Raw genomic sequence first — 24,549 nt, 5'->3', positions numbered from 1 at the left:
TATTTTCATTTTCTTCAGATAAATACCCAAAAGAGGAATTGCTAGATCATATGGTAGTTTTCTAATTTTTGAAGACCCTCCATACTGTTTTCCATAGTGGCTGCCAATCTGCATTCTCACCAACAGCACACAGCGTTCAGTTTTCTCCACATCCTCGCCAACACTTGTTGTTTCTCATTTTTGATACTAGCCGATCTGACAGGTGTAAAATGAAAGCTCATTGTGGTTTTGATATGTGTTTCACTGATGGTTAATGATGTTGAACATCATTTCATGTGCCTGTCGGTCTTCATATCTTTGAAAAAATGTCTATTCAGATCTTATGTCCATTTTTAATTGGATTATTTGTGGGGTGTTTTTTGCTGTTGAGTTGTATGAGTTCTTTATATCTTTTGGATATTAGCCCCTTATCAGTACATGATTTGCAAATGTTTTCTCCCATTCAGTAAAGTTTGCCTTTTTGTTTTGTTGGTTTCCTTTGCTATACAGAAGCTTTTAATATGATGTAGTCCCACTTAACTTATTTTTGCTTTTGTTGCTTTTGCTTTTGGTGTCAGGTTAAAAAAACATTGTCAGGACCTATGCCAACTATGTTTTCTTCTAGGAGTTTTATGGTTTCAGGTGTTATTTTTTTTTTAAGATTTCATTTATTTATTTGACAAAGAGAGAGAGACAGCCAGGGAGAGAGGGAACACAAGCAGGGGGAATGGGAGAGGAAGAAGCAGGCTCTCAGCAGAGGAGCCTGACGTGGGGCTCAATCCCAGAGCTCTGGGATCACGCCCGGAGCCAAAGGCAGACGCTTAACGACTGTGCCACCCAGGTGCTCCTGGTTTCAGGTGTTAATATTCAAGTCTTTAATCCACTTTGAGTTAATTTTGGTGTATGGTGAAAGACAGTGGTCAAGTTTCATTCTTTTGCATGTGGCTTACCATTTTCCCAACACGGTTTATTGAACAGACTCTCCTTTCCCTGTTGTATAATCTTAACTCCTTTGTCATAAATTAATTGACCACATATAAATGGGTTTATTTCTCGGCTCTCTATTTTGTTTCATTGATCTTTGTGTCTGTTTTTATGCCAATACCATATTGTTTTAATTATCATAGCTTTGTAATATAGTTTGAAATCAAGGAGTATGGTACCTCCAGCTTTGCTGTTCTTTCTCAGGATTACTTTGGCCATTCAGGGTTTCTCACTTCCTTCCTCGAACAGTAATAGAATATACAGAGGAGCTCTGTATAGACCACAAGAAAGTACATGACTTATGTGAGACAACATGGCTACCAAGTCTGGTCTGCTCTCCCTGCCCCTGCTGACACTCTTCTTCCCAGCAAATGGAAGGTTCTAGAGCTGTGTGTCTAAGTACGGTAGCCTCTAACCATATGTAGCTATTTAAGTTTAAATTCAAATAAATTAAAAATTAAGTTCCCCATTTCAAGTGTTCATTAGCCACATATGGCTAGTGGCCACTGTACTGGGTAACACCAGGTACACATCATATTCCATCATTGAAGAAAGTTTGTTGGACCACCCTGTTCCACATCAAGTGTATGCAAGTGTATTTTTTGTTTATAGTAGAAAATAGTTACATAATTTGTGTTCTTTACCAGCCTCATTGTAACATTGCTCTCCGTCTAAGAACATTGTATCACTAACCCCTGTCCACTTAAAATTGTACTCTGTTTACAAATATAATACAGGGGCCCCTGGGTGGCTCAGTTGGTCAAGAGCCTGCCTTCAGCTCAGGTCATGATCCCAGGGTTCTGGGATCGAGCCCTGTGTTGGGCCTCCCTGCTCAGCAGGGAGTCTGCTGCTCCCTCTCCCTCTGCCCCTCCCCCCCCCACTTGTTTTCTCTCTCAAATGAATAAAAAAAAATCTTTTTAAAAATTTAAAAATTAGGGGCGCCTGGGTGGCACAGTCATTAATGTCTGCCTTCGGCTCAGGGCCTGATCCTGGCGTTCCGGGATCGAGCCCCACATCAGGCTCCTCTGCTATGAGCCTGCTTCTTCCTCTCCCACTCCCCCTACTTGTGTTCCCTCTCTCACTGGCTCTCTCTCTCTGTTAAATAAATAAATAAATAAATAAATAAATAAATAAATAAATCTTTTTTAAAAAAATGAAAATTTAAAAATTAAAAAAAAATGTAATACTCATTTATTAAATTTTGAAGGGAAAAAAAGTGACTATCTCTTCTTATAAACCTGCCTCCCAAAGACAATCCTGATTACAGATGAGTTTGGGAAATAGCCCTCCAGCTATGTTTTTACACTCTATGCATTTAATTATTTTTTGGTCGTGAAGATGGGTTGTGCCCCTTTTGCTTGTTCCCCTTTGCAACAGATGCCGCCCGTTTTCACTCTTTGCCTTAGGAAGCTACGTGTGCTGGGCTCCGACCTGCCACCCCTGAAGTCATGCTCTCAGTCCTAACGAGGTGACTGGAGAACAAATAAGCCGTCGGCAAATGCGACCCTTGAGAAGCGTTTCTTCCTCGTTTAGATTCTGAGTCCTGCGTGTTTCCAGCCTGGCTGCGCGATGTGAACTGCCCGTTTCGTGGAGCACACATGTGTGGGGCGCGGCTCGGAGCTCCTAGCTCCGCTAGTATAAGTGGTTCGTGTAACGAATTCACTCCGTGTTCTTCCCGCCCTGGCGATGTGAACGGCACTCCATTTGGGACTAACGTCTGCAGCCCTACGCACCGCCGCCTGGGCGTTCGGTGACGAATTTGGGTGGTTCTCACCATGAACTGGATGCAGGAAGCTCCCCGGCGATGGATTTCACGAAGGCTTTGCTGCGGACGGATGCAGCGGGCCTGTGGGGCGGGCGAGGAGAAGGAGGGAAAGAGCCCCTTCTCACAGATGGCAAGCCGTGGGGACGTCAGCTCGCCGCACTTGAACCAAGGCCACGAATTCCTCCCGCCGGCCCGGCTTGCTTGCCGAGCACCTGCCGCGTGAGCGCGAGCAACGGCCTCGCTTCTGCCGGCGGGTCGCCTATACGTCGTCTGCCTATACCTCGCTGCTTCCGACAAATGCATGTGCCTTCCATCTGTAAGTGACCCACGTGTGCGCCACACCGAGGTGACACCTGAGAGAGGAGTAGCCTGGCACCTTCAAATGCCCCTGTCACCTGTGATCCACACTTGACCACCCCCAATACGGTGGTGCGCAGAGGTTCTCCTTGGTAGGTGAGCAGCGTGGAAACCACACAAGAGGTGAGAACAGCGCCAGCCCTTCCTTTCTTCAGGATTTTATTTATTTGTCAGAGAGAGAGAGAGAGAAATAGAGAGCACAAGCAGGGGGAGCTGCAGGCAGAGGGAGAAGCAGGCTCCCCGCTGAGCAAGGAGCCCAATGCGGGACTCGATCCCAGGACACCGGATTCATGACCTGAGTGGAAGGCAGACGCCCAACAGACTGAGGCACCCAGGTGTCCCAGCACCACCCTTTTCTAGTAATTGTCAAATGACACAGTGGCACTGTGTTCTAACCTCACAACCTGCTGTGTGATGTGGGAGATGTGCTTTTTTTTTTTTTTTTAAAGTAGGCTCCACACCCAGCACGGAGCCCAAAGTGGGGCTTGAACCCATGGTGCTGGGATCAAGACCTGAGCTGAGATCAAGAGCCAGACACTCAACCAACTGAACCACGCCAGGCACCCCAAGGGAGGTGTGCATTTTGATCACTAATCAAAGGATTGATGCAAGACCCTGAAATATTAGTGAAATAGTGAAGTTGGTTATTGATATATCAGAAGAAGCCTGTCAGAAAAGCCTGACAGAACTGGGCTGAAGGGCAGTAATCGAGGCATGATTTCGATGCGTTATTCCCGTGGCTGTAGAATCCACACATCAGGCAATGGTTACAAAAGCTTTCAGGACAAAAGGATATTGTACTAGGCACTGAGGCTACAGAATCTAATAGGGCAGATTTGGTCTCTGCCTCATAAAGCTTACCATCTAGAAGAACGAGAAATAGGGAATGAGGGCGCCTGGGTGGCTCAGCCAGTTAAGCATCTGCCTTCGGCTCAGGCCATGATCCCAGGGTCCTGAGATCAAGCCTCACATCGGGCTCCCTGCTCAAAAGAAAAAGAAAAAGAAATACTGAATGAGTACTTCCAAGTGTGATGAGTCCTTGGAACAGGAGGGGCCGGGTAGTATAAGAGGCCATTACTAGGGAATCCGACGTCGCCTGGATAGTCAGGAAAGGCTCCCATGAAGAAATGATGTTGAACGGAGGCCTGGAAGATGAGCAGTCGCCAGCCAGGCAAAGAGGAGAGGGAAAGATGTTCTAGGCAGAAGAAATAGCATGTGCAATGGGCCTGTGGCCGAAAAGAACCTGACCTATTTAAGGAACCAGAGGAAATCCAGAGTAGCTGGAACAAAGAGAACTCTTGGGAAAAGTGGTGGAAGAGCAATCTGGAGAGGCGGGCTGGGGCCAGACTAGGAAGGGACTCAGGCCACATTAATGATTCCACACTGGGGTGCCTGGCTGGCTCTGCCCGTGGAATGTGTGGCTCTTAATCTCAGAGTCATGAGTTTGAGCCCCACATTGGGCATAGAGATTACTGAAAGAAAGAAAGAAAGAAAGAAAGAAAGAAAGAAAGAAAGGAAAGAAAAAGGAAGGAAGAAAGAAAGAAAAGGTAGGTAAAGGTTAAGGGTGAGAGGTTAAGTGAAGGACAGTGGGAAACCATGAATTTCTGCATCTGTGCACTGAGAATAATAAACCTTCTAGAGGCACCAGGGAACAAAATGAGAAGAATACAGGTGAAAGGTCTTGAGCGCTATAGGAAAACTGATATGATATCATTAGTCGTCATAATATGCTGTGCCGCTTTCTTAATAGAAGTAATAGTTCAAATCCCCATCTAAGTGGGAATATGAAAGAGTCCATAAAACCCTGACTTACCCAAGGGAACTGATGGAAAGGTCAGAAGTTTATTTCGGTTGAAATTTCCAGCATGAGGTTCCTGAAGCCCAGGGATGAGCTCGGTTGTTTGGAGCAGGGTCACACCATTTATGGCCATGTGTATTTCCCAACCCCATTCCAACTCCCCAACACCACTTCCAGAACAGATCAGCATTCTGCCTCCTCAAACCCACCAGAGCAGAACCACTCAGACACCCCTCGCTCTTGATCTCTTCCAGTCAGAACCTGGACCCGGCATCTCCTTAAGTCAGCTTTTGTAGACACTCCCCCCGTTCAAAAACATGGCACTCCTCTGAGCTGTTCATGGCAAAATAATGATCCCACTTAGCACCTGCTACATTTAGGGAAAATTGCAACACCTTTCCAAATCTGTGATGTTTGATTCCTACGACGCCTCTGCGACGTAGGTACCCCAAAACCTCAGGATGGATGCAAAACCTGGGGTTCACCTCTCCGATGTGACCAGCACTGATACACTACAATGGGGGACTTCATGGTTCATTTGGGGCCATTTCTTCTCTGCCTGAAACATACTAGCTATTATCCAGGTACAGAAGGGCAACATATTAACTATTACCCCAGTGCGGGAGGGTAGAGGCTCTGCAGGTGATTGTGGCCCCATCACCACAACCCCCTTCCCAGCTCTGGTTCAACAAACCAAACGCAGTTCTTCCCTGGAGGTCACTGACTACCATACGTGCTCCACCGTGCTACATACCCGAGGTTGCAAACTTGTATTTTCTCTTTGACCGACATAATGCTTTTTAAATCTTTTTGAAAATGTAAATGCCAGTTTTTAAAAATCACAACATTTGGAGCGCCTGGGTGGCTCAGTTGGTTGGGCGTCTGCCTTCAGCTCAGGTCCTGATCTTGGGGCCCTGGGATTGAGCCCCACATCGGGCTTCCTGCTCAGCGGGGAGTCTGCTCCCTCTCCCTTTGCTCCTCCCCCCCCCTTTTCCCCCCCCCCCCCCCCCCGTGCTCTCTCTCTCTCAAATAAATAAAATCTTTAAAAATAAATAAATAAATATCACAACATTTTATATAAAAATCGAGATTTCCGTCTTATCTTGAATAATCAGAAGATCTGGAAATTGTCCGGGGCTCAGTACTGACTTATGACCAGCTTATTATTGGGGGACTGACCACAGTCCCCAATCTGCCTCCATCCTTCAGGGAGGTGGAGTGACAGGCCCAGAATATCTGAGTTTGTGCACCCGCTCCCATATGGACCTAGTATCATGAGTATCATATCCCTCCTTTGTGACCCTTTCATATGCGAAGACTTACTCTGTTTCAGTATAACTTTGGGAATGTGTGGGCAACACAACAAGCTTTGGCCGCTCCAGTCCAGCTCCAACGGCTCTTAGGTTAATTATTTGCAGCTACTTCCACAGGGTAAGGATGAAAAGCTTTATTCCATCAAACTTATGGTAGGTCACTCTACTGGTTCCCCTTTCCATTCTGGATACTCTGTTCGTTCATCCATTCATTCATTCATTCATTCATGATTCAGAACTTTTTTTTTTTTTTTTNGAAATTTTTTTTTTTTTTTTTTTTTTTGGTGATACTTAGGAAGGTAGTAGGCAGTGTCCTCAAATCATTTTTGGGTGGAGAATTTTTTTAAAATATTTTATTTATTTATTATGTCAGAGAGAGAGAGAGTACACAAGCAGGGGGAACAGCAGGCAGAGGGAGAAGCAGGCTCCCAGTGAGCAAGGAGCGCCATGTGGGACCCGATCCCCCCACTCTGGGATCCTGACCTGAGCCCAAAGCAGACGCTTAACTGACTGAGCCACCCCGATGTCCCTGGGTGGGGAATTTTTTTTAAATGTATTTACTGGGGCGCCTGGGTGGCACAGCGGTTAAGTGTCTGCCTTCAGCTCAGGGCGTGATCCCGGTGTTCTGGGATCCAGCCCCACATCAGGCTCCTCCGCTATGAGCCTGCTTCTTCCTTTCCCACTCCCCCTGCTTGTGTTCCCTCTCTTGCTGGCTGTCTCTATCTCTGTCGAATAAATAAATAAAATCTTTTTAAAAAATAAAATAAAATAAATGTATTTACTGGGAGTCCCCGCGGCTGCTGGCGGAAGCAGGCGGTCATGGCGTTCTGCACCCAGGTCCCTACCTGACCCACCCGCATAAGGTGCTGCGGCTTTATCAGCGGGCTCTGTGCCGCCCCCTGGAGTCAGATTGCGTCCACAGGGACAAACACCCGGGCTTCGCTTGTTTGATGAGAGTCCGGGGTGAAGAACAGAAGAATGAAAAGGATGTAGTGAAGGCCACAGAACTGCTGAGGGAGGCGGAGGAAGAATTCTGGCGCAGTCGACATCCTCAGCCACACATCTTCCCTGGGTCTCCAGGAGGGACCTCCTACGAGGATAGGAGTGTCACAAGGTTTCTGAGTGGTGCTTAGGGGACTGGCAGCCCTCCGTCCGAAGAGGCCAGGTATCCTGACTACTTTGCCGAGAGAAGAGAGAGAGAGAGAGAGAGAGAAGTGGGGGGAAAGCTGGGAGCGGGAGCTCAAGCGGCTGCAGGAGGAAACGCCGCTCGGTGGTCCCAACCCTGCGGTTGTGCACCCCCCCCCCAGAAGGAAGGGGATTTGCCCCCACCTGTGGTGGCACACTGTGACCAGGCCCGGGGGGCAGCCCATGTCCACAGAGAGGAAGACACCTCACCGGTCAGTCACACTGGCAAGGGAAGTAAGTTACAGGACATATACACACTTGCCCTAGTAAAAATAACTCAACATGGGCTAATTAATTAATCAATTAATTAATATGCATTACTGGAATCCCACTTTTGGGTATATACCCGAAAGAATTGAAAGAGACGTATGCACACCCATGTTCATTCAGGGCAGCATTATTCACAACAGCCAAACCCCGAAAGCAGCCCAAGTGTCTGATGGGTGAGGAGATAAAAAAAAAATGGGGTATAGACATAACAATGGAATATTATTCAGCTTTAACAAGGAAGGAAATTCTGATATAGGCTACAACATAGATGAACCTTGAGGACATTATGCCAACTGAAATAGGCCAATCACCCCAAAAAAAAAAAAAAAAAAAATATATATATATATATACATACATACAGTATGATTCCATTTACAGCAGGAATCTAGGCACAGAAAGTGGAATGGCAGTTGCTAAGGGCTGGGCAAGCAGAACACGGGGCGTTGTTGCTTAGCCCACATGGAGTTTCAGTATGGCAAGATTAAAAAGTTCTGAGGGGAAAAAAAAGTTCCGAAGAGCTGTTGCACGACCGTGTGGATATATTTAACACTACCACTCTTCAAAATGCCTAAGACGGTCATTTTTTTAACCACGATTAAATTTTTAAAAATGCATCACTGGAGGGGGCGCCTGGGTGGCTCAGTGGGTTAACCTCTTGACTCTAGATCTCAGCTCAGGTCATGATCTCAGGGTCGTGAGGTTGAGTCCCCCGTGGGGCTCTGTGCTGGGGGGTGGAGTCTGCTTGGGATTCTCTCTTTCCCTCAGCCCTTCCCCCACCTCTCAAATAAGTAATATATGGGGAAAAAATGCATCACTGGGGGGATGGGCAAAATGGGTGAAGGGGAGTGGGAGATACAGGCAATAAGTCACCCACGGACTGCAAGGTACAGCACAGGGAACATGGTCAGTGGTATCGTAATAAGCATGGTGTGGGGCCACATGGTAGCCGCCCTCGTGGCCAGCACAGCCTAACGGATAGACGTGTGGAATCACTAGACTTGTTACACTAGAAACTAATGCAACATTGTGTGTCAATCACCATTTAAAAAAAAAAAGACATAAAACAATAAAAAATAAAAAATCAATCTATTTTAATTAGTTAATTAATTAATGTTTCAAGTGCATCACTGGGTGTCAGGAGACCCGGTTCCACTAGAGGCTTCAACGCTGACTTCTGTGACCTTGAGCAAGGCACTCTCTGGAGCTCAGATGCTTTTTGGCAAACTGGGAGGGTGAAGAGATGATCACAAAAACACCGACCTCAGCGCTGGGCAGACCGATGTGGACAGCGCTGGGTGAGGAATTGAGCGTTCTGCCACCGTCCCGTCCCAAACTGTGCTTTCTGTGGCGACCCAGTAAATCACAGATAGCTCTAAAAGAGAGAGAGAGCAGGCCAAGGTCTGCGTCAGGCGCCAGAACCTTACAGAGGAAAGAACGAGAGGCTGCCCTCCCATCGCTCACAGTCTAGTGGAAAAATAAAAACAGAACTAGAAAAACACTGCAGGATAATGCGTCGGGGGTCAGTCTGACATGTGCTGAATGCAAATTCACCCACACCCCTTCCCTGTAACTGGATGAACGTTCGGTATAAACAGTGACATGTTGTTTGAATAAATCAAAAGGTCGGTCATTAGGGGTGCCTGGCTGGCTCAGTGGGTAGAGCAGAAGACGCTGGATGGAGGCAGGTGGTGAGTTCAAGCCCCACGCCGGGCAGAGAGGTTGCTTAAAAAAAAAACCCAGTTCTCAAATGAGTTAGCAGCACATGCATTTAAAGCTTCAGACAATCTTTCTAAGTGTTTAGTTAAAAAAAAAAAAAAGTGTGTATATACTTTTGTCCCCACAGCCTTTTGCTTAGACGCAATTTCCTGATAGCCATTTTGATTCAACAATTGAATTTGTGAATGTATTCATTTGCTAATTGGATTTAACGAACTCAATTCCTATTTAACCAAAAGAAACCCCGGGATACCTGGGACAAAGAGAGCTCCTGCGGGCTGGCAGGCAGTCCCCAAGGAGGGAAGCCCACGCGCGCTGGCTTGGTGGATATCCATATAGTTTCCACAATTATGCTGCCATAAACATTATTCACAGCCAAGCTATTTGGTCTACTATGATTAAGCTTTCTTTCTCAGGTTTGTTTGTTTGTTTGTTTTTAACTTCCCTGGAGTTAATGATTAATAAAAACAAATTCATTTTTATTTGCTCGGTGTTCCATGGCCCTGTAAGGAATTCATCCTCCACCATCACTAAAGTGTAAATTTTTCTTCTATTCGTTTCATCTGGTTTCTTGGAGACATCCTTTCCAGGGCCTCTGTCCTCCTGTCCCAATCTTAATTGATTACTCTCTAGGTCTGCTGCCAAGCCATCTGTCACCCTGGGATGTCCCTTCATTGTCTTGGGGGTTCTCTTCATGCCTCACCTATGTTGAATATTCTGTTTCCAGGATCACTTGTCTTCCTGTTTCTTGAGTGTTTTCTCTCTCCTTTTGGTGTACCGTATCCTCCAAGAGGTTTCCTGAGAAAGCGTCCATGGGTAGGAAGCAAAGCTTTTAAGATTTCACATGTCTGAAAATGTGCTTACTTTCCTGAATTCAGAATGTGACTAATTTGTAAAAGTACAGGTCATAAATAATGGGGAAGTGCCCTCCGCTGTCTTCCAGCATGGCTGAGGGGAAGCACGCCGCCATTGTGATGGGCGTGCCTTTGAATGTGACCTGGTTTTTATCTCTGGGAGGTTTTGGTGACCTTCCTCTATTTACTCACCCATCTGACGTGTCATCATTTCTTTTTCATCCATTATAATGGGCACTCGGTGGGCCTCTCATTCTGGAGATCTAGGCCATTCAGTTCTGCAATGATTTCTTGAATTATTCCTTCCATGCTTTCCCTCCATTGTTCTCTGTAACTCTTCTGAGTTGCGTATTAGTCCTCCTGGGTTACCTCTAGCTTTTCAAAATCCTTTCATGCCTATTTTCTTTTTTCTTTCGTTCTTTTTTTTTTTTTTTCCTTTTAAGTAGGCTCCACACCCAGCATGGAGCCCAACTCGGGGCTTGAACCCATGCCCCTGAGATCAAGACCTGAGCTGAGAACAAGAATGGAATGCTTAACTGATTGAGCCACCTAGGCACCCCTCATGCCTATTTCCTGACCTTTTTTTTTAGGTTGTTTCCTCAATTTTATCAGCCAATACTTTGAAGTTATTGGTTTTCATATTTTTAGATCTATTTTATTCCCTAATGTTCTTTTCAAATAACCTTCTGTTCTTGTTTCATGGATGCAACATCTCCTTATCTCAGAATATTTATCTCTTTTTTTTTTAAGATTTAATTTATTTCTTTGAGGGAGAGAGAGCACTAGCTGGGGGAGGGGCAGGAGAGGGAGAAGCAGACTCCCCCGCTGAGCAGGGAGCCTGATGCGGGACTCAATCCCAGGACCCAGAGATCAGGACCTGAGCCAAAGTCAGACGCTTAATCTAGTGAGCCACCCAGGCGCCACTATCTTTTTTTTTTTTTTTAAGTTTAGATTTTGTTTTGTTCTGTTCTCTGTGCCATTACTGTATTCTCCAATTTCCCCTTATCTTGTTTCTTTGTTTGGTTTTTGTCTTTCATGTTAGAGAGTTTCTTCAATTACCTAATGATCCTTGACAGTCCATTCATAATTAAGACTGAGGCACTAAAATTGTCTGAAAGTTCTGTGTTCATGAAACAGGACTTCTCAGTTGGTGAGCATTCCCATAGTGAACTGACTTTCACAGGGATCTCAAAGCTCTTGGTGTCTGTAGGGGCTTGAATGGTGGCCCCCAGAAAGAAATGTCTACATTCTAATGCCCACAACCTGACAATATGACCTTACTTGGCAAAACAATTTTTGCAATTGTAAATAAGTTGAGGATTTTGAGACAAGACCATCCTGGATTATCTGGGTGGGCCCTAAATCCAATGACAAGTGTCTGTAAGAGACCCGGAGAGGAGAGGGTTACATGAAGACGGACGCATCTTCAAGCTCAGAAAGAGCAGGAGCCACCAAGGCTGGAGGGGACAAGGACAGGAACATTCCCTCAAGCCTCCGGAGGGAACATGGCTCTGTGGCTACTTTGCTTTCAAATTTCTGGCCTCCACGACTGTGAAAGAGCACATTTCTCTTGTTTTAAGCCGCCGAGTTCCTGGGAATTTGCTATAGCAGCTCCAGGAAACAAATACAGTATCCGTGGGCGTTTTCTCCCTGGCTTGTCAGTTTTCCCAAAGAAAAATCCTCCGATCTACTGGTTGTAGGGTATTGGCTTTGCAGGGAGAATCTTAGGGCCAAGGCGACAAGGGGGCTAGGAGGTCTCACTGTTGGGTATTATGTTGTCTTTACCTAATTCCTTGCTTTTCAAAGTACAATGCAATGCTTTTGGCTAAGCTATGTTTAGCATTCAGAGTTCAGAGTTTTTCTAAATTAACCTTTCAAGAAGGTGTATTAATCATGGGGCGCCTGGGTGGCTTAGTCGTTAAGCGTCTGCCTTCAGCTCAGGGCATGATCCCAGCATTCTGGGATCGAGCCCCGCATCAGGCTCCTACCCTGGGAGCCTGCTTCTTCCTCTCCCACTCCCCCCGCTTGTGTTCCCTCTCTCACTGGCTGTCTCTTTCTGTCAAATAAATAAATTAAAAATATTTTTTAAAAAAGGTGTATTAATCATGTTTTGTTTTTTCTAACTTTGTCTTTCCTGATGCTTTGACACCTTGGGACCTGCTGATTCTGGAAAGACTGCCCCTCTCAGGCTAGCCAATTCTTAGAGATAGTAAACTCTTCCCCCTTCAGTGCCCCTTTTATCCACAAACCCACCAATCCAAAGCCCTTACCTCAACTACCTGCCTCACCTTGCTCCCGTAAGGGTCACTATTCCTCTGCCCTCATCACTCCAAGGCCAGGTAGCAGACAGTTAGAGATAGTCCCTATGACCCAGGGTCCACTGAAGTTGTTCGACTAGCCAACCCTAAACCTGTTTACCCTACTTCACCTGTTCCTTGCTGTGTTGACCACAGTGCAGGCTCCGGCTGGGATGTGTATCCGTACAATGGAATACAACGGAAAGGAATAAACTATGGATACGCGCAACACTGACAAATCTCAGAAATAATGCTGAGATAAGAAGCCAGCCACGGGACAGAACGTGCTGCATGATTTTATTTATAGAGAGTTCTAAAAAAACCACAAAATAAAAATGTGAGAAAGACCATGGCTGCAGGACGGAAGGTTGACTGCAAAGGGGAGCAGTGGCACTGGCAAACTGGTTCTCAGAAGAGAAAAAAGCAAACCCTGATTTGTGGCACGTTACGGGTTTCTTCGGTGGAAACACTTCCACCACGGCCAATTTTGAGCTACTTACGTGATGTCACTAATCCCATGGTTTTGAGAAGGGATGCACATAACTTGGCTCTCCCAAGTGGATCCTCGGATCCTGGCCAGCTTTGACACACCACACGGATTGGAACAAAGGTGATGAAATGTTCTGTGTCTTGGGGCACCTGGCTGGCTCGTCAGCGGAGCACAGGACTCTCGATCTCAGGGTGGTGAGTTCGAGCCCCATGTGGGGTGTACAGATTACTTAAAAATAAAATCTTAAAAAAAATGTTCTGTATCGTGATTGTGTTGGTGGGAGCACGGATTTATACACTCGTCAAAACGTATCAGACTGTACCCTTGGACTGGGTGCACTTTATTGCACGTAAAGGATGCTTCAAAAAATTGATCACGACATTTCAAATAAAATATGAACCACAACCAAAATGCCCATAAGAAAGGACTGGTTAGGATGCAGCCATTCAAACAACTTAGAAGATTTTAGCAACATGGCAAAATGCTTTGCTGTATCATGTTTTGTGAAAAAGTCAGAACAGGAAATGTTATTTTTATCATGTGTTTGCCTATGCAAATTCTGTAGGCAGACAGATAACGTCCGGCTCTTTTTTTTTTTTAATGAGTTGATTTTGTGTGTGTGTGTTTATAAAAGCAGTAGATAGAAAAATGGTTGAGGGGCTCCTGGGTGGCACAGCGGTTAAGCGTCTGCCTTCAGCTCAGGGCGTGATCCCGGCATTCTGGGATCGAGCCCCACAAGGCTCCTCTGCTATGAGCCTGCTTCTTCCTCTCCCACTCCCCCTGCTTGTGTTCCCTCTCTCGCTGGCTGTCTCTATCTCTGTCAAATTAAAAAAAAAAAAAATACTGCCAAAAAAAAAAAAAGAAAAATGGTTGAGAACCTAGAATCTTCACTGGACTGCCTGGGTTAGGGTTCAAATTCCAGATGTCACTTCCCTGGGTGACCTCTCGGAGCCTTAGTTTCTTTTTTCTTTTTTTAGATTTATTTGAGAGAGAGAGAGAGAGTGTGCACAGGTGGGGGGAGGGGCAGAGGGAAAGGGAGAGAGAGAAAATCCTAAGCAGGCTCCATGCTCAGCTCGGAGCCTGATGCGGGGCTCAATTTCAGGATCCTGAGATCATGACCTGAGCGGAAATCAAGAGTCCAACACTTAACTGACTGAGCCACCCAGACACTCCTTGGAGCCTTCGTTTCTTGACTGTAGAAAGGGTGTGATAATAGTACTTCTCTCCTAGGGTTGTCATGAGGATTAAATGAGTTAACGTAGGTGAAAAGCTTAGGACAAGAAAAATGGTGAGGGCTTTATAAATATTGGCTGTTATTTTCACGAGGCGATGATGCTGTCTGGACAATAAAAGCACTGAGATTTTAGGGAGTACAGGAATTTACAAGATATGGCCTCCGAACTCAGCAGGGAGCTGTGGCAGAGTTTCTGAACTGCAGGGGGTAGGGGGGCAATTTTTGCCATCATGGGACATCAAGCCAGGTGCAGAGGTATTGGTGATTGTCATGACTCAAGAAGGGAGTGCTACTGGCATCTAGTGGGTAGAAGCCAAGCATGCTACTAAAATATCCTGCAACGCACAGGACAGTCCCCTCCCCCCACCCCCGACAAAGTATTTGGCTCAAGGTATCAATAGTGCCAAGTGTGAGAAACCCCGGGTTATGGTCCAATAGGGGAAAAAGATAGATGTGTGCATACAAAATGTACAAATGTGGGATAATAGAAAAAGATATATATTGGTCTCTGCCCCTGGTTCTTGGCACAGAGCTCCTAAAACCCTTGTCAACTCCTAAGTGACAGGAGCGCTAGGAGAGTCTTTTGTTCTAATAAGGTGCCTGTGGATGGGCTCCTGGATGGAAGCTGGTCATCAGAAAGACCAAGCCAGGGGCGCCTGGGTGGCACAGTCGTTAAGCCTCTGCCTTTGGCTCAGGGTGTGATCCCGGCGTTCTGGGATCGAGCCCCACATCAGGCTCCTCCGCTGGGAGCCTGCTTCTCCCTCTCCCTCTCCCACTCCCCCTGCCTGTGTTCCCTCTCTCGCTGGCTGTCTCTCTGTCAAATAAATAAATAAAATCTTTACAAAAAGAAAAAAAAAAAAAAAGACCAAGCCAGCCCAAGCAGCTTCGTTTTCAGCCCTGCCCTCCTCCCTTCTCTAGAGGGGAGAGGGGCTGGAAATGATCACGCCACCATGAGGAAACCTCTACAGACATCCCAATAGTAGGCGGTCTGGGGAACTTCCAGGTGGGCGAACACATCCATGAACCACGGGGACAGAAGCTCCTGCACTCGGGGCCCTCCCTGACCTTGCCCTACGTACTTCTTCACCTGTACCCTTTACCATATCCTTTGCTAAAGTGGCTAATGTATGCCTTTCCCTGACTTCTGTGAGCTGCTCTGGCAAAGTAACTGAACCCCAGGAGGGGGCTGTGGGGACCTCTGATTCGTAGCCAAGGAGAAGTTGTGGGGGACCTAGGGACCTACCACTTGCAGCTGGCATCTGAAATGGGGTGGGGACAGTCTCATGGGATTGAACCCTTACCCTGTGGGATCTGACGCTGTCTGCAAGTAGAGTGTCGGAATTGAGTGAAACTGTAGGACAGCCAGCTGGTGTCAGAGCACTGGCGGGGGCGGGGGCGGGGTGCGACCCACATCTGGAGTCAGAAGTCTGTGTGTGGCAATCGTGTGAGAATAAAGGAGACACACAGGAAGAGAAGAGCTGGGTTTTCCCCCAAACAACGAAGCAGATCATCAAGATTGAGTATGTACTCAAATAAAGAAAAGAACAGGGAAATTAGAAGAGTTTGGGCGCAGAACACAGGATTCCTTGTGACACCTGGCCAGGAAGAAAAGCCTCAGTGAGCTCTGGGCTTGGTGGGCATACTTCAGGGCTCTTCAGTTGTTCCCTTATTCTCTTGGCATTTTAACAGCTTAAGTCATAGTTAAAAGGCCTCATTCCCCTCTGCATTACACTACCCGTGTCAAAACCCATTCAGAGCCAGTTCAGATACATTTAGTTTATACTATTTTTTAATGCAAACTGATAAAGAGTTGAACCAATTTTAAAACCTTAGAAGTACATTTTTAGGTGGGGGAAAAATGTTAACATAGTAATGTTTTGGTTCCCAACTGAAATGGAAAAATATGCCAGTAATTTCATCGTGGATATAATTTGGGATTACAGGTGATTTTTGCTTCTTATCTCTTGATGTGTTTCAAAATTTCCCCAGCGAGGACCATGTATTACTTTGGTAATCAAAAAAAGAACAAAGAAAGGGAACAAAGGAGGACTGAAGAAATGAAAGGAGAAAGTGGCTGAGGGTGTCTGGTGTGCCCACAAACACGGGAGGGGGCAGGGGGAAGGCTGATTAAACAATTTGCTCCACTTCCCTCACTTTGTTCACAGGCCCTCCTGACTCAAGGTTCACGAAACTTTTATCTCTATATTTCATGCCTTTCTCCTTCTCCTTCTTCCTTCCATGTTCCCAGTACTGAGTCTGTTTCTGCTTTGGCGGTGGGGGGCATAGAATACAAAAAATCATCACCTAGGCATGCCTGGGTGGCTCAGCTGGTTAAGCGTCCGACTCTTGATTTCTGCTCAGGTCATGATCTCAGGGTTGTGAGATCGTGCTGCGTTGGGCTGCACACTGGGCTGTGCTGGGTGTGGAGCTTTGCTTAGGACTCTCTCTCTCCCCCTCTGCTCTAACCCCATCCCTCCCACCACCCCCCCACCGCCTGCGTGCGCGCATGCTCTCTAAAACAAAAACAAAAAAAACACAAAACTTTCTCTCTACCCCTTTCCCTTGATTTTTAAAAACTAATTTTCGAGATTTTTTTTCTGATCAAAAAAGTAACATCTGTTCACTGAAGAAAAATTGGAATACACAGAGAAGAATCTAAAAAGAATATAAAAATCATCTCTACTACTACCATCCAGAGACATCCGTTATTAACATTTGGTTTATACACTCCCAGTCTTTTTCCTATTCAGGGATATACAGATATAACACATGCTTCTCTTCTTTGAACAAAACAGGACTTCTGTATTCAATGTGCAAAACGTTCTTATTGACATATATCATACCTACAGTCAAGTGCATAAAATGCATGAATCTTTAAGTGTACAGCTTGAATTTTTAATATAAATACCTATAATATTATAACTTGCTGTCTGTACTTGGCAATCTATTGGGAACATTTTCTATGGGATGAGATGATCTTCTAGCTTAATTTTTAATGGCTAACTACCATTAGAACAGTCGCCATACCAATGTATCATGACTTGTCTAGCCCATCTATTATCGGTAGAGACTTGGGTCGTTTCTATTTGTTATTCTTGCATTCGTTTCCTTTTGCTGCTCTAACACATGACTGTAAGCAGTGCCTTAAAGCTACACAAATTATCCTCTCATGATTCTGGAAGAAGCATATGTTTCTTCTAGATGCTGTAGGGCAGAAGCTGCTCCTTGCCTCTTGCAGCTTCTCGAGGCTGCCCACATTCTTTGGCTGCTGGCCCATCACTCTGGCCTCTACTGTCATCGCTTCGCCTTCCCTGACTCATCCTCCTGCCTCCCTCTTATACTGTTGTGATTACGTTGGGTCCACCCAGATAACCCAGGAAAATCTCTCCATCGCAAATGTTTAATTTAATCACCTCTGCAGGGTCCCTTTTGCCACATAAAGTAACACATTCTCAGGGTCCGGGGATTAGCAGGTGGACATCCTTGGGGGAACATTATTCAGACTCCTACAACTATTAACAGTCACTCACCCATTTCTTTTCCTACCTCTGGTGTTCCTTCTCTTCCCCCTTTTACTACCTACCAGTTTGGAACCCCACTTGCATTCCCCAAATCTTTTGCTTTTGTCTTTATACAATGTCCTTCAAAACATAATTTACTCTTAGGATCTCAGGGATTGTTTCCGATCTGTTGACTTCTGACTTCTTTTTGTTGTTGTTGTTCACCTTCTAACTTCTTACTCTGGAAGCACCAGCCTTTCCCCAAAGTCCCAATCAAGAGTGCCTAGTTTCCCTCAATGTCTCCTTCTGACCTTAAAAATCAAATGCTTTATAAAAACTGGATTCATGACCCCTCCCCCTGTTCTACGCCACCTTGCTGCACCAACTCAGCTTCCATACCTGAACTTGTTCTTAACATGACCCACTCTCCCTCAAGCTGGAGACAGAGGCCTCACCTTCCAGCTTTCCTCTCTTCCTTATCTATCAGCCACTAACTCCCATCAATTCCTTTGATTTAGCATTCTTCTAATAGGGCCACCTAATGTCTTGACTGTTGCTAGACTGTATAATCAGAAGCCTTTCTCCCATCCAATCATATGACTTGTAGGGGTGAATTATCTTCTCCAGGAAGCCCTCTGTGACTGCCCCTTCCTAGGATACCATCCTCCCCTCCAGAGGAAGTAATCCATAATTAAGGATCCACTATGTGCTCAGCTTTCCAAGCACTGAAAAATTTCACCTATATAATTTTTATTAATTTTTTTAGAGAGAGAGAGCACACACGCGCATGTGGGCGTGAGTGGGGGAGGGTGGTGGTGGGTGGGGAGGGGCAGAGGAAGGAGGAGAGAGAGAATCCCAAGCAAGCTCCACACCCAGCATGTAGCCCAACACGGGGCTCAGGACCCTGAGATCAAGACCTGAGCCAAAATCAAGGGTCAGATGCTTAACCAACTGAGCCGCTCAGGTGCCTCCCCAAATTTAATCTTTAAAGTATGGTTTTAGGGCGCCTAGGTGGTTCAATCAGTTAAGCATCTGCCTTCAGCTCGGGTCACGATCTCAGGGTCCTGGGATGCAGCCCCGCATCCAGCTCCCTGCTCAGTGGGGAGTCTGCTTCTCCCTCTCCGTGACCTCTCTCGCTCTCATTCTCTCTCAAATAAATAAAAATCTTAAAAAAAAAATGTTTGTGGGTTGCTCAAATGCTAACCTGAGGTGCGCTGTGAGCTGTACCGTTACAGGAGTTCCGAGAACACCAACACCGATAATAACAGCTAACACCTACTAAACCCTCATATATGCCAGGCCCTCACTGTTCTGAAAAATGTTCATGTATTAACTTCCTAGGACTTTTCAGTAACCCTTTGAAGAAGTCAGAACACATTTTGCAGGGCTCCTTGTTCAAAAACTATTAAGAACTTCATATGGTGACAACAGAGCATTATACCAAGGGAGGGGCCATCCTTCTAAGCGCCTGTGTGACTCTACAGGTCTCGTACCCATACGCCAACCCTGGCTAAGACTCTTTTTTTTTTTTTTTAAAGATTTTATTTATTTATTTGACAGAGATAGAGACAGCCAGCGAGAGAGGGAACACAAGCAGGGGGAGTGGGAGAGGGAGAAGCAGGCTCATAACAGAGAAGCCTGATGTGGGGCTCGATCCCATAACGCCAGGATCACGCCCTGAGCCGAAGGCAGATGCTTAACCGCTGTGCCACCCAGGCGCCCCCCTGGCTAAGACTCTTATCCTCATCTCGCAGATGAGGAGACCGAGACATAGAAGCCTCAAATAAACCTTCCCAAGATAACATTATTAGTAAGCAGAGAGATNGGGCTAAGACTCTTATCCTCATCTCGAAGATGAGGAGACCGAGACATAGAAGCCTCAAATAAACCTTCCCAAGATAACATTATTAGTAAGCAGAGAGATCAACCTTGGTTGGAGAAGGCTTCCTTGCAATCGTTAATCCTCTCCAATCCTCCACGGTTCAGCTCGAATCCTCCCGTGCCTACCAAGTGTCATAACTAAGCCAGGAACCATGTCTCTTTCTCCTGAGATTTCAGCTCCATGACAGCATTTGGCTCATACCTTTCTTACGGCCATTATCATAGACCCACGTTGTACTTGAAATGCCCGGGGAGAAGGGAGCCCCAAAAGTAATGTAGTTGGATGAACAAATTAACAAGAGTACCACCTTGAAGACAGAGAAGGACAAAGAGGGAATTCCAGGTGGGGGACAGGCCTACGACAATGATTCTGCAGGATACCATGACATGGCTGGTTTGATTGGACCAAAGGTACACGTGGGGGCCAGTATGGCTAACACTGGAAGAGCGGGTGAGGAAATTATAAAGCACCTTGAACACAGACAGCCACTTCCTAGAGGCCGTAAGGACGTGTTACGTGCTTCGTTACTAATTCATCCACTTTACAAATACTTGAGCACCTACTAAGGCGTGAGGCACAATTTAAGCAACAAACAAGACGGACAAGACCTCGCTCTTGTGGACCATCATTCTAGTGGGGGTGGGGACAGACAGCGTCAACAGGTCATTTCAGGTGTCGAGGAGCTCTGAAGATCATCAAATAGGGTCCCATCACAACGAGCATCTGTGCAAACTACCGTAGACGGGGTCATCCGGGAACGCCTCTCCGAGGAAGTGACATCTGAACTATGAGAGGAAGGGGAAGGAACAGTTGGGGGTAGAGTGGCCCGGATGGAAGCGGCAGCAAATACCAAGGTCCTGAGACTCACAAATCAAGGTGTGTTCAAGGAACAAGAAGGCTAGAGCCTAGCGAGCAAAGGGGAAGGGCTGTGGGGAGGTTAAGAGGATTGTTTTATGATGACAGCATTTCTGCCCTGAGGACTGCAGAGGAAAGAGCAGTAAGTCTCAGCTGCTTTTCTGCAAGTGATCTCTTTTCTTCTTCTTTTTCAAGATTTTGTTACTTATTTTAGACAGAGTGAGAGTGTGTGTACGTGCACAAGCTGGGGGGGGAGCGGTGCAGAGGGAGAGGGAGAATCCTCAAGCAGATTCCCAGCTGGGCACAGAGCCCAACACGGGGCCTGATCTCAGCACCCTGAGATCACGACCTCAGCTGAAATCAAGTTGGACGCTTAACTAAGCCGTTCAGGAGCCCCTCAAATGATCTCTTTATTACTTGGAAGGAGTGTGGTGTGGCAAGTCAGGAAAACGGCAATCAAGTTTGCCCCATTACTAATCGGGGGGGGGGCACTCAGCTCTCCAGATGTGGTATTCACCTCCATTCTTCCTCAGCACTGAGGAGGCCAAGGTTTGACCCCTCTTGGGTCCATCAGCTTTGCTCAGGAAGAAAGGGCATCGGGTCACAGCCTGCCTGCTTCTCCCTTGGCAGCGGGTCTTCTCACTCATGTGCCCTGTGGGATGGGTGAGTGGGTAGGGAGACGCCAGCAGGTGTTGTCCCTTCACGAACACGCATGCTTCGAAGACGCCGGTGAGCGTCTCCTGGCACAAGATGCTCGCACTGAGCGGCTCCCATTTGTGCTCAGATCACCCAGCAGTGGGATGGTCTCCCACTTCACAGATCCAAAAGGTTACGTTACTTCTTCCAGATCATACGGCAGGAAGGGGCAGAGTAAGCCTGACACCCAGTTTTCCTCTTTAATTTCAGAATTTGTCCATTGGACGTGAATATTCTTGATATGCAAAAAGTTACAGAGAATAATATATTGAAACCCACGGACACCATCTGCAGCTCAAGAAATACAAGCTGAAGCCCCTGCGTACCTGTGCATTCTAGCAAACCAGGTGGCCTCCAGTTCCTCTTACTTGGGAAACACTGCAAGGCCATCACATCACCTTCCATTGCATAGTACAAGCCGGAAATCCAGTAGGCATGAGTGCCACCGCCCTCTTCTTCCCATCAATTACCAGCTTCAATTTTGATACCTATTCCTATTTCCACTATTACTTCTACCTCTCTCCTCTCTCCACGTATCCTCTTACCTAGAATGCTGCAATGGTCTGCTCACTGATCTCCCTGCGTCTCCTCTTCCCTCTTTCCACATTACAACCCTCTCCACATTATAATCACCAATCTTCTTAAGACCTTTGAGTAGCGGCCTCTGCTCTTGGAACACAGACAAAATCATATGCATGGCATGCAAAGTCTCATATGCTCTTTCCGCTACTCAACATTCCAATCTTATCTCAATCCCTTGATCTCTGTGCTTTGGGGCTATTGGCCCTCTTGCAGTTCCTTATAATCCCTGTGCTCCCTCCCATCACCCATCACAAGGCCTTTGCACATGCCGTTCCTCCCTTTTCCACCTGAGTAACTCTTCCCTTTCTCAGGTAAACTTTCCCTGAGCCCCCTGACTGGGTAACTCTTTGGCATGTCACTTTTACAACTTTACATTTGCTTGTGAGATTAATTAAAATCTTTCTTTCCTACTAGGCCAAAGGCTAAGAAACCACTCACTTAGTACAAAATGCATGCTTAATAAATAGCCAATGTATATATGGCATATATAACATGCCAGGGAGTGTTCCCATCACTTCACACGTATTAACTCACTTTAAGATCTCCCAAAAGCCCTGTATGAAGTAGGTACAACTACTAGCCCCATTTTACATGTAAGCAAAGTAAGTCACACAAGCTAAGAAGTGGCACTGCTGGATATGAACAGAGGCAGTTTCTGGAGTCTGTGTGCTGAACACTTGTGTCATGGTGCCTCACTGGCCTTTGCTGAATGCGGGCTAGTGTTGAGTGCTTTTGAAAGGGACTAGACGGCACCATCAGTAACCTTAGTTCAACTAAAAAAAAAAAATCATTTCACTTGGGTTTTGGCAAGGATCTTATGTTTGACTAGAACTTTGCTGCAAAACATATTCTCTTCCCAGCATTTTATTCCAGGTACTTTAAAAATCCATTTGCCCTCACTGGTACTATCACGTGGAGCAAGCTGCTGGGGGGCAGGAGGAAGCTGGGCTGGAGTGAGGCAGAATTGTGGATCATTTGTAGTACGGGGAGTCCACAAAAGGTCAATTCCAAAGATTCCTCTTACTTCATCTTCACTGATTCCAGATCATTTACACACACAGGACAGTTCTCCCTTAGGTAACAGATGAGGCAAAAAGGCTGGGGTTAGGAGGGCTGCTAAGCCATAGGAAACCAAGCAGTCACAGGACGGGGTGAGAATGGTGCCCAATTTTAAGCTGCAGAAGTGCAAAAGACTTCTCTAGCAGAGGAAGACCTCCTCCTCTTTTAAGGATTGAGGGCAACTAGCCAACTTCTCCTAATTCTTGGATGGAACCTCTGAGCAAGGACAGAGTCCCTCCTAGGTTTTCCCAGTATGGCTAGAGTAGGGTTAATTATTCTGCAAGCTAAAGCTATATAAACTAGCTACATCCAATTAACTAACTCAATATGGTGAAAATGTACTAATTCAGGAAATTCTTCGCCAGGAGCCCATGTACCAATCTCAAAGGAAGTCAATGCATGCACATTTTATGTGCGTTTTGCTACAGAAAGGCTCTCATTAATTTCTTGCAGGATTTGAACTAAAAACGGCTAAGATCTTGCTACAATCCTTTATGCCTGCAAACACATTCCTTCTGGTTCACGAATGTGCCTTTACAGGGATGCCTTCGCAGGTTGAAAACATTTCTATTCCTTCAAAGAGCTGGTAGCAATGCCTGGGGGCATCCAAATGCCCACCCCACCTTAGTTAGGCCTCAAAACTGCATTAGCATTCACCTCCTTGAAGGGGAAGCTAACTGAAAGGCCAAGGGCGGTCAGGAGCGCTTAAGGCCAGTCCCGAGCAGGCCACTAACCGACTGTGTAATCTTGGACAAGCTGCATACCCTCTTTGGGCTTCAGTTTCCACACCTGCGAATTCGAAGTTGAACCGCATGGTCTTCAAGGTCCTTCCCAGCTGAGAGCCTGGTACCAAGTAGGCCCGGCCAAGAAAGCAGCTTCCTGTGGGCGCGGTGCGAGGCTTTAACAGTCCCCCCTCCCCCGCTAGGGCCCGCGAAACCCTCCTCAACACGCCCCTTGGAGTGACGGCACTTTCCCAACCGCAGCCCGAACACGGCTCCGCCCCTTCTCGGGGGCGTCCCATCGTGCCCCGCGCCAGGCTCCTGAAGCGGCGGGGCGCCTCCCGCCTTTCCGCGGTCCCGACCCCGAACTCCTCTCCCCAGTTCTCCCGGGCGCCCTATCCTATCAACGTCTAGTGTCCCAGCCAATCACGCGGACCCGGAGTCTCGTCTTTGGTCCACCCTCCTCCCAGCGCTCAGCCGGTCTGCGCTCTAGGCCTTTACCAGGCCAATCCAATCAGCGGCCGGCTCTCGCCTGCCCCACCCCAACCTCCCTCCCTCCGACCAATCCGCGCGCCTCATTTCGCTGCCCGCCCAGCCAACCCGGGCCTTGAAACCAGCGGGCGAATGGGCGCAGGGCGGCCCTTCAACGCTGACCGCCGGGCCAATTGGGGATTCCGCGTGGCCACGGCGGCAGCCAATCGACATGGAGCGCGGTGCCGCCGCGGAGAGGTCCGGCCCGAATATCCCTCCGCCTTCCTCCCTCCCTCTCTCTCCCTCCCTGCGAGCCGCCGTTCACTTACCGCCTCCCTTCCTTCTTTCTCCCTCCGCCACCCGAGCACCAGCCGCGCTCTGAGCTACCCCCGGGGTCCCTCCCCCGCCGCCAGAGGAGCAGCTGCCGCCGCCGCCAGCAACAAATTGGGAGGGAGGAAGGAAGGAAAAGAGGAAGGAAAGGGAGCCGGGGCGACTACCAAGAGGGACCGGTGAATGGGCTTGTGGTGACCCCCGCCCCCCACC

The 24,549-nt window shown here is 47.0% G+C and overlaps 1 long non-coding RNA gene and 1 pseudogene across 1 annotated transcript; one reads left to right on the top strand and one right to left on the bottom strand.

Moving 5' to 3' along the window:
* Positions 1–6,984: 6,984 nt before the first annotated feature.
* On the top strand, positions 6,985–7,796 carry LOC100480068 (annotated as a pseudogene).
* Positions 7,797–19,574: 11,778 nt separating this feature from the next.
* LOC117795661 lies at positions 19,575–24,519 on the bottom strand. The gene is made up of 3 exons (XR_004619753.1): positions 23,581–24,519; positions 21,721–22,829; positions 19,575–21,131 (listed from the first exon to the last, which is right to left on the bottom strand). It is a non-coding gene; the product is annotated as an uncharacterized LOC117795661 (long non-coding RNA).
* Between the last annotated feature and the right edge of the window lie 30 nt (positions 24,520–24,549).

The sequence above is a fragment of the Ailuropoda melanoleuca genome, chromosome 13, assembly GCF_002007445.2.
Source record: "Ailuropoda melanoleuca isolate Jingjing chromosome 13, ASM200744v2, whole genome shotgun sequence".
In the NCBI taxonomy this organism is placed as follows: domain Eukaryota; kingdom Metazoa; phylum Chordata; class Mammalia; order Carnivora; family Ursidae; genus Ailuropoda; species Ailuropoda melanoleuca.
Note: the sequence above shows the minus strand (reverse complement) of the source record. Positions and strands in the feature narration are given on the sequence as shown.